At 36.9% G+C, this 16,087-nt stretch overlaps 1 protein-coding gene across 5 annotated transcripts in view; it reads right to left on the bottom strand.

The window, feature by feature from the left end:
- The window catches only part of TMTC2 (transmembrane and tetratricopeptide repeat containing 2), a 391,387-nt gene that overhangs the window by 206,249 nt on the left and 169,051 nt on the right, over positions 1 to 16,087 (bottom strand). The gene's annotated exons all lie outside the window — the stretch shown is intronic.

Genomic DNA, 16,087 nt, shown 5'->3' with positions numbered 1-16,087 from the left:
CAAATAATACATTAATATCCAAAATATATACATAATTCATACAACTCAAAGAAAAAAAACAAATACAATTACAAAACTGAATAGACATTTTTCCAAAAAAAGATATAATAGATGGCCAATAGGTACATGAAAAGATGCTCAACATCACTAATCATCAGAGAAATGCAAATCAAAACCACAACCAGATATTACCTCACACATTTCACAACGGCTATTATCAAAAAGATAAGAAATAACAAGTGTTGATGAGGATGTGGAGGAAGGGGAAACCTTATGTACAGTTTGGTGGAAATATAAATTGGTGCACCCACTATGGAAAATAAACACGGAAATATGCCTCATTATAATTGAATTACCATATGATCCAGCAATTCCACTTCTAGTTATTTATCTGAAGAAACTGAAATTACTATGTCAAAAAGATATCTCGCATCCCCATGTTCACTGCAGTATTATTTATAGCAGCCAAAACAAGTGTGAGCAGACCATCTCAAGTGTGTATCGATAGATGAATGAATAAAGAAAATGTAATATATATATATATATGTATATATGTATCAAATGGAATATTACCCAGCTATAAAAATAAGGAAACTCTGCCATTTGCCACAACATGAATATACTTTAAGGGCATCATGCTAAGAGAAATCAGTCAGACAGAGGAAGAAAAATACTGTATTATCTCACAGGCAGAATCTAAACAAAACCCCACAAACTCACATAGTCAGAGAACAAATTGATGGGTGGCAGAGATGGGGGAGGGATGTAAATGGCCAAATGGCAAAGGTGGTCAAAAGGTACAAGTTCCAGTTATAAGATAAATAAGTCTGAGGATGTAATGTATAGTGTGGTGATTACAGTTAACAATGCTGTATTATTGTATATTTGACAGCTGATAATAGAGCAGACCTTAAAAGTTCCCATCACAATAAAAAAATAAAATTTTTGTAACTATGTGTTACAAAACTTGACTTTCTTGTGGTAATCATTTCACAATATAAACATACATCAAATTATTGTTTTGTACACCTAAAACTAATATAATGTCTATTATCAATTATATCTCAATTAAAAAACAATCCACAAAGAGCAATATATCTTGAGCATGCACAATTCCATTATAACCATGCTATATTATAAGCAACTGCTACTACACTGTCCTTCCCAGACACTTCTCATTCACCTCTCTCACTGCTAGAAGCCACATAACTGGTCCTATCTGCTCTATCTCCACTCTGAACCTAATGATCTCAGCAAGATTTATGATTTTAAAATTATTAATATTTCCTAATAACTCCATCTGCATCTCCCTTCACCTCCATAGTCCTTTATTCAATTGTATGTTGAGCATATACACTTAGGTACCTCAATTCAAAATGTCCAATATACAACTTGACTTCCTACCTTCTCCAATGAAACAGTTCCTCTCCAGTCATTACACCTGAGATGATGGTAATACTATATAAGCAGTTTCTTCTTTACAACCTCTATCCTTCCCTCTACATTCCATGCATTACACCTAGTCCTCTCACTTTCACTTCAAAATATATCCTGATGTGTCCATTTCCCTCCATCTCTTCTGTCATCACTCTAGTTCAAAATGCCAAGACTTGGATTATCAGATTAGACTCCTCCTAACTGGTAATCTAACCCTTTCCAACACAGATGATAGTGTTCCCAAATTTTAAAATCATTAATGGGAGCTTATTCTAACACCTTAGAAGTTTTTAGCTCTACAAAACAATGTTTATAATTCATTGAGCAGTTTTCTTGATGGTATGTCCACTTTTATATTTCAAAATTATTTTGAACAGTATTTTAGGTATTTAAAAAGGGGTAATTCTGGGTATAAAAGACAAGGAGTAAAGGGAGATGAGGTTAGAAGTTAAAAATTCAGAATAAGAAAAATTAGAAACAACAAATGGAAATTTTAAGAGGTGGGATTGTTGGTTTATATCAAATCACAATAATGCTAAATTCATAGAATTAACTGTCTCAGTGTTTTAAAAACTTCTTTGGTGGACCTGGCTGGTTTGGCTCAGTGGATAGAGCATCGGCCTGTGGACTGAAGGGTTACGGGATCTATTCTGGCCTGGGGCACATGCCTGGGTTGGAGGCTCAATCCCCAGTAGGGGGTGTGCAGGAGGCAGCCCATCGATGATTCTCATCATTGATGTTTCTCTCTCTCTCCCCCTCTCCCATTCTTTCTGAAATCAATAAACATATTTAAATAAAAATGAAAACTTCTGTGGCAGACCTCTGCTCAAAATTAACTTTTGTAATGCTATTTGGAATTTTTAATGGCAGGGGAGTAATATGTTCAGTCATCACGCATCTTTAAATTTCAGGTCTCTGCTAGAAAAATGAAATTATTCAAAGCCTCTTTATCATCTAAAAGTAACTTTTACAAACCATTACCTTGGCTCCTCTGAAATTCTACACAACAAAAAGCTTAAAATTTCTGGATTATAGGAGAAAAATTAAAACACACAAAACCAAATGTTAAAAGTTGTAAATAACCTGATGGATCAAGGACATAATTGAGTAGTCTTAGATTCTAGAAAGGAGAAACATATCATTTGGCAAAAATAAATGAGAAAATATATCATGAATAAAGAAGACTGAACTTGAAAATAATTCAATTTTGCATTTGTACCAGAAGTCCATTTTCAAAGTGTAACTAAAGACCTTGTGTTCTTGGAGCTTCATATATCCTATTCCAGAAAAACACATCATGAGGAAAAGAACCATAGGGACTTAAAGGACAATTTTCAAACCTGAAGGACCATCCATATCAATTGTGAGCTTTTAAAAATACCAGTGCCTTGGTCTAACTAAATTCTCCATAGGGGATTGATTCTAATGCAGCTGAAGTTGAGAATCACTGCATATTCGTACAAGTCTAATTCTTAGTGGTACTAAAAATACTGTTGGCCCATGGCTTTCATTTCACAAAGTTTTAAAGCTTATCTTCCTCAATCTAAATGAATAAACCATAATGAAACATAACGTTTTCTCCCAAGTGCAGGGCAAAATTGAATTAGTATAATGGAGTGGTGAGCATCATGAAGGTCAGGCTACAAAGGAACTGAGATCATTGTAATAAGTAGAACTCAAGGTTGAAATATTTAAGTGTTGTTGCACTATACAGAAGACAGAGGATTTTTTCCCGGGGTGGGGGGGTGGGGGGGGGGCAGGAAATAGTCTTCTAAATATGAATCACAAAAAGCACATAATCCAGAGAGGAAATTAAGGAAAAGGCAAAAACATTTGAAAAATGTTCAATTTCCTTCAGCAATAAAAATGAAAACCAAACTGAAAAAGTATATTTCACATGAATCTAAGTGGGGAAAAAAAGAGAAATGGAAAAAATTGGATATAAAAGTCACTGAGTGACTTTGGGTAAATATTGGGTAAATATAAATTGTATAGTTTTGGTGAGAAAATTGTATAGTTTTGGTGAGAAAATTGGAACTATTTAGAAAAATTAATACTTTGTATCCCCTACTATTTGATAATCTGGACTTAGTTACCTATTCTTTAAAAAGAAAATCTCTCTTAGATCTAAATATAAGGACATCTAATTCATCACTGTTTATAAATGCAAAAATAAGAAAATAGCTAAAAATTTCAATAGAGCAATATGAAAATAAACCATGGTATATCCATATCTTTTGAATATATAATGCAACTGAGAGGAAAAAGATACTTTTTTTTACAAAATATCATAAATAAATACAAATAGACATAAACTGGCTTTATGAAAATCAAATTTCTCTAGATGTTTAAATATGCTTTTCATCCTTTTAAAAGTTCTTCTTTTATATAAAAAGGGAAATCAGCCCTAATCTCCATTTTGTTGAAAATAAAACAAAAACTGTATCTTTCTTTTTTTAAAATTACATTTCATTGGGGTGGCATTGGTCAATATGCACATATAGGTTTCATGTGTGAATTTCTAAGTTACAAAATTACAAAATTTTAGAGAGATTTTTCTGGAACTGTCAGAAACAGAAAAAGCATAGGATGGAAATCAGCTAAGAATATAATGTTCATGGTTGACAATTTTATTTCTAGTCTTTGGGTACACTACAGAAATTAAAAAAAAAACTACTTATTAGTTAATCAGCTAATAATGTGACATTTATCCTAAAACATCAAAATCTTTCCCACACATCACCTGAAAGATGAAGTCAAGGCTGCTGAGAAGACCCTGCCATGTTAATTAGTGGTGATGCCTTTGAAGGAGCCTGTAGTAAATTACTTCCTTCTATGGGAGTCTTTGACAAAAGAAAGAACGCAAGAGAAAAATGAAAATCAACTATAACAACTCCCCTATCACTCAAGAAAAACTGCCATGCATGCTGGCAACTTCAATATTGTATTCCATCTCATATTTTCTGGGGCATAAAAGAAACTGAAAATAAATATTTTAGACTCGATGAAAGAAAAATGTAAACATTCTGGTGTAGAGTATGAAAACCATCATGAGACTCACTTTTTGGCAAACTAATAAAAAGAAATTACTTAAGCAATAGGCTCATTTAATTCCAAATTAAGCCCTTGGCAATGATAATAGAGTTATAATAATAATAAAGTCGATAAAAATCAGTATCTGAAAGTTTTAAGAACAACTGAGAGAAAAGGCTATCCAGACATAACAAAAATCCAGTATCTTTTATTTTGTAGCCATCATTCATCACTGACGTCATAGGCTTTCCTCATATCAATAATATAGGCTTCCTCTTTGCTGTCCTCCTTTTCCAAAACAGTTCTCATCAGAGACTCACTCCAAAACATGAATATAAAAGCATATTTTACTGAATTTGTGACAAGAAGTAGTGCATGGCTAAAGGATAATTAGTAATTGTTCTTAGCACATATTCATGTGATTAATCAAAGTTGTGCCATAATAAAGTTGTCAGGGTACTTCTGTTTCCCTTCAATGGAAAAATAGGTTTCTCTATTAATAATTACCCACTATATAAGATTAGAAACTCTTTTTCACATCAACTAACACACAAGATAAAATAATTTTAATGTTTGGTATATCAAACTACATAAAGAGGTTCAATGGACAGATATCTCCAGTCTCTGTAAGGAACAAATTTCAAGATTTAGGGCATAGGAAGCATGGTACAATACTGAGAAATTTATTCAACACTTTCTATTATAAAGAATCATTTATTCAAGATGACTCTGTAATACACCATAATACTTTATGGTGAGTTCTAAGATCTATCAGAAAGCATTTGTACATGCCCAGATAAACAAAACAGCTTAACAAATCAGTTATAGATATAATTTCACTGATGAAAATTTAGATTTTTAAAAATCAGATTATCATTTACCAACAAGGTTTTCCTCAAGGGGGATTATGGTTAATTCAAAATCCAAAGAGTGTCAAAGCGTATTCATGTATCTGACATTATAACTGACATGTGTTACTTACCCAAAGTTTAAAATCAAACATATTTGTATTGATTTGGTAGTAAAAGGTCATTGAAAACAATAGTGTATTTTCTTCTTATTTCAGTTACAATCACAACTATTAGCCTACTTAAAATTCCTCATAATCTTCATTCATACATGATACTTAGCTAAATGTTGGTAAAAAAAATGAACATTTAGAATATTAAACAAATGTAAATTAAAGAGAACCTAAGATGACTGTGTATTCTTCTTTTACTTATTCATACTTGAGGTTCTTCTGAATTTTACTTAAACATTTGTTTTATTTACTCTGTCAATGGTGTTACCTAGTGTCCGCACCTTAATTTTTAATACCATTTTCCAATAAAAATAACTAGGGTTCTTTGAAGAAATGAACTGATTTCAGGACTAGGGCAGGAAATACACAAGATGAGCAAGAAAGTGAGAAATTACTCAAAACACACACACACAGTGTCAAATGGACACGGGATTATATTTAAAGAGCTCCCAATGGCAAAAGCTGGAACAATTTGAGCAATAAAATAAGTAAAGCGGTATTAAATTATAGCCCAGTGTATAAAATAAATACCCATAAAGTCCATACCAAGAAATGATTCAAAAAGTAAATACATGAGAGTGAAGAGACAAATGTCCCTACAGACTTTCAAATAATTGACATACATACTCCACCCTCAAAGAGGAAAAGCATAATTCCCCACTCTATCAATGTGGGTCATGAGTTCTGACTTCCTTCCAAAGAACACAGTGTGGAAGGACGGAAGTGGGCGGGATTAACTCTATGGTGGAGAAACATGAAAAACACTACCTCAGGCCCCATGGCAAGGTCCACATTAACATGATAAGTCAGGTTGATATTGGGTACCGTTGGTATTATCATTATATCTGTCTTCTTCCTCTCAAAATGCATGAAAATGTAATCATGAGAAAAACATCTGGCAAATTCCAATGGAGAACATTTCACAAAACAGCTAACTAGAAATCCTTAAAAGTGTGAAGGTTGTAAAAACAAAGTCTGAGGAACTGTCACACGAGGGGGAGCCTAAGGAAACAAGACAAAGAAGTGGAATGTGCTATTCCAGATGGCACCTTGGAACAGAAAAGGAACATTAGGTAACAATGATGGAAATCTGAGTGAACTATGACCTTTGGTTAATAATAATGTATCCGCATTGGTTAATTAATTATATATACTATACTAATGTAATATGGCAGTAACAGGGGAAACTGGGTGTGAAGTATATAGGAACTCTGTTTTTCTGTAAACCTAAAACTATTCTAGAAAATAAAACCATTTAAAGAATTGTTGTTAGCAAAATAAAAATGTTTGAAAGCAAATAAAATTAAGTAGATGGGCTTCAATAGATCAATATCAGAAAGCTTCGAGCCAAAAATACAGTCAATCCTCTGTATGCATGGTTTTATACAGCCTCAGATTCAACCAACCACGTATCTAAAATTTCAGGAAAAAAATCCCAAATGTTCCAAAAAGGCAAAACTTGAATTTTCCATGTGTCAGGCACTAAGCTGAATCCATGCAAATGAAGTGAGAGGTAGCATACCCTGTGTAGCCTAGAGGCAAATACAGGTTATGTCCATCTACACTAATAAAAGACAAGCATGCAAATTGACTACCTTCGCTATGCCTTAAGCCACACCCACCAATCAGAGTGACTATATGCAAATTAACCCAACCAAGATGGTGGCCAGCAGCCACGGAGCTGGAGTGAGCAGGAGGCTTGGTTGCCCCAATGATGGAGGAAGCCAAGCTTCCCGCCTGCTGTGGCCGGCTCTGAGCTCCACTCAAAGCAACGAAGTTTCAATTATAGAAGGTAAATAAACCCCAGATACCTGCTTTCAGCCGGCCGTGGCCACAGAGCTGGAGCAAGCAGGAGGCTTGCATTGCCCCTGGCGATGGAGGAAGCCAAGCTTCCCTCCGGCCCACCCTGGCCAGCTCTGAGCTCCTCTCAAGGCTACAAAGTTTGATTATAGAAGGTAAATAAATCCCAGAATAAAAAAAGAAAAAGAAGAAAAGGAGAGGCTGGGAGCTTCCATCGCTGGGGGGCTTGGCCAGCCTGAAAACAGCCCTCAGCCCCTCACCCAGACTGGCCAGGCACCCCAGTGGGGACCCCCCACCCTAAAGGGGGTGTGGCCAGCCTGAAAACAGCCATCAGCCCCTCACCCAGGCTGGCCAAACCTCCATGGGGTGAGGGTCCTCACTGGGGGGTGCTTGACCAGCCTGCAAACAGCCATCAGCCCCTCATCCAGGCTGGCCAGGCACCCCAGCGAGGACCTCCACCCTGAAGGGGGTGTGACCAGCCTGCAAACACCCATCAGCCCCTCACCCAGGCTGGCCAGGCACCCCAGCGGGACCCCCACCCTGATCCGGCACACCCTTCAGGGCAAACCAGCCAGCCCCGACCCATGCACCAGGCCTCTATCCTATATAATAAAAGGGTAATATGTAAACTGACCCTAACAGCAGAAAGACTGGGAATGACTGGTCACTATGACACACACTGATCACCAGGGGGCAGACGCTCAATGCAGGAGCTACCCCCTGGTGGTCAGTGTGCTCCCACAGGGGGAGCTCTGCTCAGCCACAAGCCAGGCTGCCAGTACAGCAGTGGTGGTGGGAGCCTCTCCCACCTCCTCAGCAGCGCTAAGGATGTCCAACTGCAGCTTAGGCCTGCTCCCCGCTGGCAAGTGGACATCCCTCGAGGGCTCCCGGGCTGCCAGAGGGATGTCTGATTGCCAGCTTAGGCCCAATCCCCCGGGGAGCGAGCCTAAGCCAGCAGGTGGTCATCCCCTGAGGGGTCCCAGACTGCGAGAGGGCACAGGCCGGGCTGAGGAACCCATCCCCCCAAGTGCACAATTTTTGTGCACTGGGCCTCTAGTTTTATGTAAGTGACTTGAGCTTGCATGGATTTTCGTATCCTCGAGAGTCCTGGAACCAATCTTCCTTGCATACAGAGGGATTACTGTATTAATGCCAATGTTAAGTGCATATTAACATTTTAACTGCTGTCTAAATTAATCCAAAAAAGATGGAACATAGAATGAAGTAAAATTCAGGTTAAATGACCACAGTTGCATATATGTATTGTATGAAAGATGACATAGTGATTTCAAATCCTGTTTGATTTTTGTCTGACACTCTATAGCATTTGTCGTATACCTACTCTAACACCCCCCAAAAGAGTGAAGTATGGAGGAAAGGAAGCTTCTAAACCCGTTATTACGGTGCTTTTGTTGGCATAGTGACCCACTCGTCCTCATTGAACTAACAGTTAGTAATTCCTTGCATACCATGGCAGGCTCCTTCTAGAGCTACCTCATAGAAACTGAGGCACCCAAAGAGTTCAATTACTGGAACCACAAGGGGTGTGCCACAGACCCTACCCCATTACACTGAAAGCGAGTCCCTGAATGCCGGCCTTCACAGTAATCTTGTTTAGCTTAAAATAAGAGGTTTAACACTTGCCACCAGGCAGTGCACTCTGGTCAAATCAGGTTAGCCACGAAACAATCCACCCTTTATGAAGAAAATATGTGAAGAAAATATCCTCTGTGATCTAAGAAACCAAAAATACTTTAAACAAAAGAAGACACCTCACTTTGACTATCAAAACACTTTTGGTTTTTATTAAACTCCTTTCTCTTATCCTTAAGAATACAAATAGTAGGAAGAGAAATCAAAATCAAAGAGCTACAAATGAAATGAATTTGGAAAAAAAAACTCTTTTCTATCCATCTCTTCTCAAGTGGGCAAGGGCTTTACAAATGTAGTTCCCGTGCCAATGGATTAAACTGCAACATTCTTTTAACTCTGTGTGGCTTCAGTGCGACAAACCAGCCATTATCCAGTCTCATTAATGAGTTAAGCATGTGAGGCCAGCATTTTGAAACCATAAAGAGACAAACTATAATGAGACTTCCCTCAGTGGGGAGGCCAAGATACAGCCGTCTTCTCTCAAAGATATCATAATGGACAGCTATTTAATGAGTGTGGGAGTTTTTCTATGAAGATACAAAAGATACCAATAAAAAATATTTTATATAAACAAATAAAACTTAATACACATACCTTATAGGTAGGTGTTCATTATAAGCACGAATTCAATGCTTAGTGTTAAGTGGAAATATGCTCCCACTTTATAACTGCATTTGTCTTCTGATGAATACAAAGAGTAATTCAGTGTAAAAAATAGACAAATGGTTATTTACTTTTTCTTATAAATAAAAATGCAGCCCTTTACCTATACATTTCTCAGGTAGATTTTGTCTTTATTCCCAAAATGCCACATTGACTTATAAAACAACACTAGCTTTGTTTTCCTTTTTTTTTTTTGATTGAGAAACTGAGGCAGAGTAATTAGAGTTTTTGAAAGACAATTTTCACCTCTGGAAACATGAACCAGTTTTATAATTCTTTTTTCAATACTTGGTAATTACAACTATTCAGAAATTCCCAGACAATACTGTGGCACATACTTAGGCGTTACAATTAGCAGTCGATCAGAGCAGAATCAAATAGAATTGGAATCCTTGCAAGATCAACTGAGCAGAACATTCTGGGTTTACTGAGCAAGCAGAAGGGTCATCATCACCTATACCTCCTCCCCCTGCCTAAACAACCATGCCAAATTGTCAAGTGCATCAGAGTAGTAAAGAGAGTTATGGTTAGTAGAATCTATTACAGAAAAAACAACAACTCTACTTCCAAATCTTTGTTGGGTAGAATATTTGCTTTGCTCCTTTTAATACAGAAGCGATATAAGGAGCAGCAAAGTAGTGATATCAGCAGTAACCTAAACCTAGTTATCTGAAAATACACAAAAATTTAGTTTTCATGAAAAGAAGAGTGATCTTTTAAGACCAATGCAACCTCTGAAAGTGAATTTCTTTTTGAAAAGTAAAACAGTAAACCTAGATAGCAATATGTGTTTTAAATAAACTGAATACCTTTCCTAAGAGTACAAATTAATATTTGCATCTACAAATAAGCATTTCTTAAATGCATATCTTTATTAGCTGGCATTAATCACCAAAAGGCTGATCCTCAAATTATTTTACAAAAAATTAACTAGTTGCATATTTCATGTTATATAGACATAGAAATGCTTGATATAGCTGCCAAGTGGCCATAAGCCAGATATTTGAGAACAAACTAAAATACTAAAAAGTTTTGCAGTTCTAGTTCTTTTCTGATAGTCCCTCCAAAAGCGTCTTCTTGCCAGAAGTAACTTGGCAAAAATGCGATTTTTGAAGCCTATTGGTGGTGGCTACCAATCTAAACAGAGGAAATCTTTGTGTAAACGTAATCTGTCTCATGTCTTTCATTCTCTTTTAATGTGAGATTTAAAATTAAATTTTAATCATATACTAACTTTTCAAGATTACATATGGGAATTGAGGTGTTCAGAAAGTTCACAGGCAACTTCACAAGAAGGTTTTAAAACCGAAAGAAACTGGAAACTGTGAAACCCACATAATCACTGCAGTATTTGTCTTCTACTTGAATAAGACTTCAATACACGCCCCCAAAGTTTGATCTTACTTCAAATTAGTAAAAAAAAAAAAAAAAAAAAAAAAAAATTCTGCATTTACTAATACCTTTTCTGAGTGCCATTAAAACTCTCCTCATTAATCTTCTAAGAATGTCTACCCTTTATAGCTATCATTAAATATTTCAAGTAATTTCAGACAGGGTTAAAATTGGTGTCCCCCCCCCCCAAGATGTATATCTTTGATTTTTAGCAGCATTTAAAATAACTAGAATTAAATACGATTTACTGCAAAGCCCTCTCATGAGTCTTCAAAACATATTTGGATAATTCTTTTAGTTCAATGCAGCTCCAATTAGTACTAATCATTGCCGTGCCCTAATTATTTAAATTAAATAAATTGAACTTACACGTGCAAACATTTTGCAATTCACCCCATATCCACTTCTCTTTTCAAGTTAACTCACAAGATTAGACAACTTGTTTTAATAGATTATTATCATTGGATTAGGTCCAAGAAGCATTCCTCTAAAGGGAATTCTGTCTGCTTTAACAGTTGTGGTTTAGTGGACGCTCTCTGACTCAAGTGTCAATCATTTTTTGACAGGCTCCTGGCCCTTAGAACCCTGCTGTGAGACCAGCAAGACCTGTTTTCCAGGTGCATGACTGGCACTCCATAAGTTTGAACTTAGCAAAGGGGAAGTGGAAGGGATTGGTTAACATACATGACTAGCAGGCTCTGTCTCCTTGCTCCCTATTGAACATGCCCTTGGTCAAAGGCACTGGTCTTCCCTGTCCCCTCACGCTGTGGCCATGTTAGGCACCTTCTATTCAGCAATGAACACCAGCCTCATTATAACTGCAGAAAACTCATGCAACCCAGGCCATGGGCAGTCAGACATTAATAAAACCAAAAGATGAAAAACCTTAACAACATGCTATAAATTTTGATTACCAGAAAATAATAAAAATTACAGGATGTGTTGGAATCTTTATTTAACTTCTGTAATTCAAACAGTCCTTTTTAAGTAAGATCAGGAAATTCCATTCTTGACTACGTTTCCGTAAATACTCCTAAATTAAACACACTAGAATTTTTAGACTGAGGATCACATTTCTTAATAAATCCAAATTTGTTCTGTTCTGCAACATATCTCAAATCAGCCCACATATCTTGTTCCTTCAACAATCTAAACAAATGCAGGTCATCTAAATGATATGCTAAAGCAAGTACAAATTAAGCCCCATTATATTTTCCATGAGAGACCAGATATTATGAGTAAAGTGAGAATTGTATATAATTGCCTAATGAATTCAAACACCTGTTAAGTCATTTTATACCTCCCAGATGTGGTCCTGGCATCCAGTGAAGAGAGCAGTGCCTAGAAAATAACATTCTCTCCTGTCATTATATTTCACTACGGAATATGGGGGAAATCATTTATTGGTAGTAGTAACACTAATTATGAATGTTCATTAAATCTTACAGAATGTCTTTACATATATTACTCTCAAGTAATTCTTTCTAAGATATTACGATGTTTGTAAACTTGATAAATTAGTATTTTCCAAAAGGGTAGGTAGAAATCAGAGAGGAAAAGTGTATCACCACCAGACTCCCAAAGCTAATGGATAGAAAGACTAGAATTCAAAGCCATGTCCTTTATAAATCCAGGGTGCTTTGCCCCTACCCGACCCTAAACCACACAGTACCCACTTCACAAACACTATCTCCAGTATTTCACCATCCAGATTCTTTGACTGCTCTCACCCTCTCCAATCTAAAGGTGACACCGGACTTAAAATACCACTAACTTCTACAGTAAAAGCTCATAAAGCCACAAGTGGGTAAATGTTAGAGAAATCTAGAGATCAGAACCTTATATTTGTAAAATCTCAGAATTTTAGAGGGCATCTCCTTCACATGTATTTTACAGTGAAAAAACTGATGTCCATAGAGCTTAATTAAATGTGCTGCCAAAAACAGTAAGCTATTCAGTCACGATTAGGACTACAAATTTTATCTTCCTTTGTATTGATGACATGGTACTTTATGCTTTTGTTTATATTTTTAATCACTACTCTTTATCAAGAATCTATATAATATATAAAAGCCTAAGCGACTGTCTGACCGGTAGCTATGATGCGTACTGACCACCAGGGGGCAGATGCTCAATGCAGGAGCTGCGGTGACTTGGCAGCTGTGGTTCTCAGGTGATGCACCTAGAACCAGAGAGGAGGGAGCCCAATTCCGGAGTGTGTCACCCGAGAAGAGCCCTTTCTCAATCCAGGACCCCTCAGGGGATATTGGAGAGCCAGTTTTGGCCCAATCCCCGCAGGCCAGGCCAAGGGACCCCACCTGTGCATGAATCCGTGCACCGGGCCTCTAGTCTATATAATAAAAGCCTAAGGGACTGTTACGGCAGAACGACCAGTCGCTATAATGTGCACTGACCACCAGGGGGAAGATGCTCAATGCAGGAGCTGCCCCCTGATGGTCAGTGTGCTCCCATAGAGGGAGCGCCTCTCAGCCAGAAGCCAGGCTCATGGCTGGCGAGCGCAGCTATCATGGCGGGAGCTACCCCTGACTCCACGGCAGCAGGCACAGTGGGCCAGGATGAACATGAGCGGCACATCGCCTAGCCCCAATTCAGGCTCCTCCATGGCCACCTGCCACTTGGTGCACTGCTACATCCCCTGAGGGGTCTCAGACTGCGAGAGGGCACAGGTCAGGCTGAGGGGACCCCCCCCCAAGTGCACCAAGTTCATGCACCGGGCCTATAGTCTATAATAATTCTCTAAAACAAGAATAATAAGATTCCAATGTCCTTGGCCTTGTATTAAAAGCTGTCCAAAATTTGGTTCATCTTTACTATCTCTAGACTTCAAACTTCCCTAATATTGATATCTTTGTTAGAAACTTCAAAACTTTCTCAGTGATACTGATTTCCTTAATGTTCTGTATATAAATCAAATTTGCATCCATCTGCCTAATGCTGCCATTTTCTTAAATGTTCTCTCTTACTTGCAACTTAAATTCCAGTTCTTCTACAAGACTTCCCCTAATTTCTCCAGGCTACATTAAGCCCTGCCTTCTCAAAACTCTCTTATAACTTGTACCATACATGAATGACATCATATATTGCAAAGGTCAAGTCTGAGGTTGACCTTTGCAAAGGGACACTAGGCATACATAATCCTAATGGGTGTCACACTCTTACCAAAATGAGTCTCACTATTCCCACGTGAATACAAGCTCCTAGATGATAAGAATTGTCTGTTGTGTTCACAAAATCATACTACCCACAGCAACTAGACAGCACCTGGCACAGAGCGGGCACTCCGTATTAAATGGATGAATGAGTACATGAATGACTGAGCAAATGACCAACTGAATGAACAAAAGAACAATGAACACAAGAGATCAGTCTAGAAGGGGGCTGTAAAGCCAGTATATAAAGGCAGTTTTAGATACACCAAAATCATGATACAATGATCACAATCCAATGAGATCTTTCTGGTCTATGTACCTACATACATATATAATTATTTACCTGGAGATTTTTTTGAAGTCTACTTGGATAAGTGATACTGTAGCTCCTGATTTCTTTGACTTATAACATAGATTATGTCAATGTCCATAGTTTCTTTAACAATTTGATGTTTTCCTCTGGTGAGAGTCAGATCAATGGTACAGTATTTAAAGCCCCTATAGCAAATAAGACCTATCCCTTATGGTAGGAAAAAATGTTAAATATATTTTAAATATATATGAACTGTGAAGGCAGGTCAAGTTCCTATATAATCAATACAATCAATGAAGAACAGGAGAAGAATACAATGTCTTAAGGAAGTGGGGGGGAGGAGAGGAAGAAACAGAGAATAAGGGATAAAAGGAATCAGAAAGACAAGGCTTAGTCATTACACATACAAGTTCATCTGGACAAGATGAAAGAAATCAAATTACATAATACCTCTATTTATTTATTCAGCTCTAAATAAATAGCCTTAAAATACCCACTTCACTTCCTGAGGTCTTTAAGAGGTGATCTGAAGTGTTAGGAGGATTTGTACACAAGAAACACCAGACAAATGTAAGGCATTACGGATATGAGTGATACAGCAATGTCAGTTCCTTCAAAAGGATGTTATTGTGGGATCTGAGAAACTTCTATGTAATTGCATACTTCCCAGTGCCTGGAAACTGTGGTCCCAAGGAGGAAGCTATTTTTATTCTCATTTCTAAATATCCCTGTCATAAGTACAGCCACTTCCTAGGTTAGTGTTGTAGTAAATAACAAAATTTAATGATTAATGAATGTAAAAATAAACTAATATCCTTGCAGCATTACATAATAGCTTGAGTATTTCTATAATTCCTATAATGGACTATAATAAACTCTGCCTTCTAAAAAAGTAAAATAACAGGAACCAAACATATGATCTTTATAGCACATATTTTAAAGTTAGCCAATTTGTAGAGAACGTGATCATCTTAAAATAGACAAAAATAAAAATGGCCCACATTAATTACTATGTGCTAGGCACTCAGAGATTTTAATGTATTAGCTTATTTAATCTTAATTAAAACCCTAGATTTGAGGGGTACTGAGATATAAAGGGGTAAAATCAGAATAATTCCCAGGTCATGTTGCTATTAAAGCAGCAGGCATTATATTTCCTCATGCAACCAGATATCTGCTTAAGAGAGGGAAGAAAATGTTACAAATCATTGCAAAAAAAAAAAAAATAACTTTGAAAAGGGCCAAATAAAAAGTTACACTCACTAAGAACAATTAAGAAATAATCATTAGAATGTATTTACAGAGCATTCAGGATTTGAGATGTTGGCATGATGAGTTTGAAAAAAAGAAAAATATGTTAATTTCACTTTGATTTTTGCAGTTACCTTGAATTTTTAAAATTCTGAGCCAATCATTCCAATGGTGTTCAACTGCCCTAAGTGCTCTTCATTTGAACAGAATGAAAGGACCTATTTTTAAAGAGTCAGGATGAGAGCTATAACACAGTAAATATAACACTGTCAAACTTTTTGCCACCTCTCAACTGAACTATGTCAGAACTTCCAATGCATTTATCACCAAGATATTAAAAAATAAAAATCACTG

The sequence above is a fragment of the Myotis lucifugus genome, unplaced genomic scaffold (genome assembly GCF_000147115.1).
Source record: "Myotis lucifugus unplaced genomic scaffold, Myoluc2.0 scaffold_9, whole genome shotgun sequence".
Classification (NCBI taxonomy): domain Eukaryota; kingdom Metazoa; phylum Chordata; class Mammalia; order Chiroptera; family Vespertilionidae; genus Myotis; species Myotis lucifugus.
This window is presented reverse-complemented; position numbering and strand designations above follow the sequence as displayed.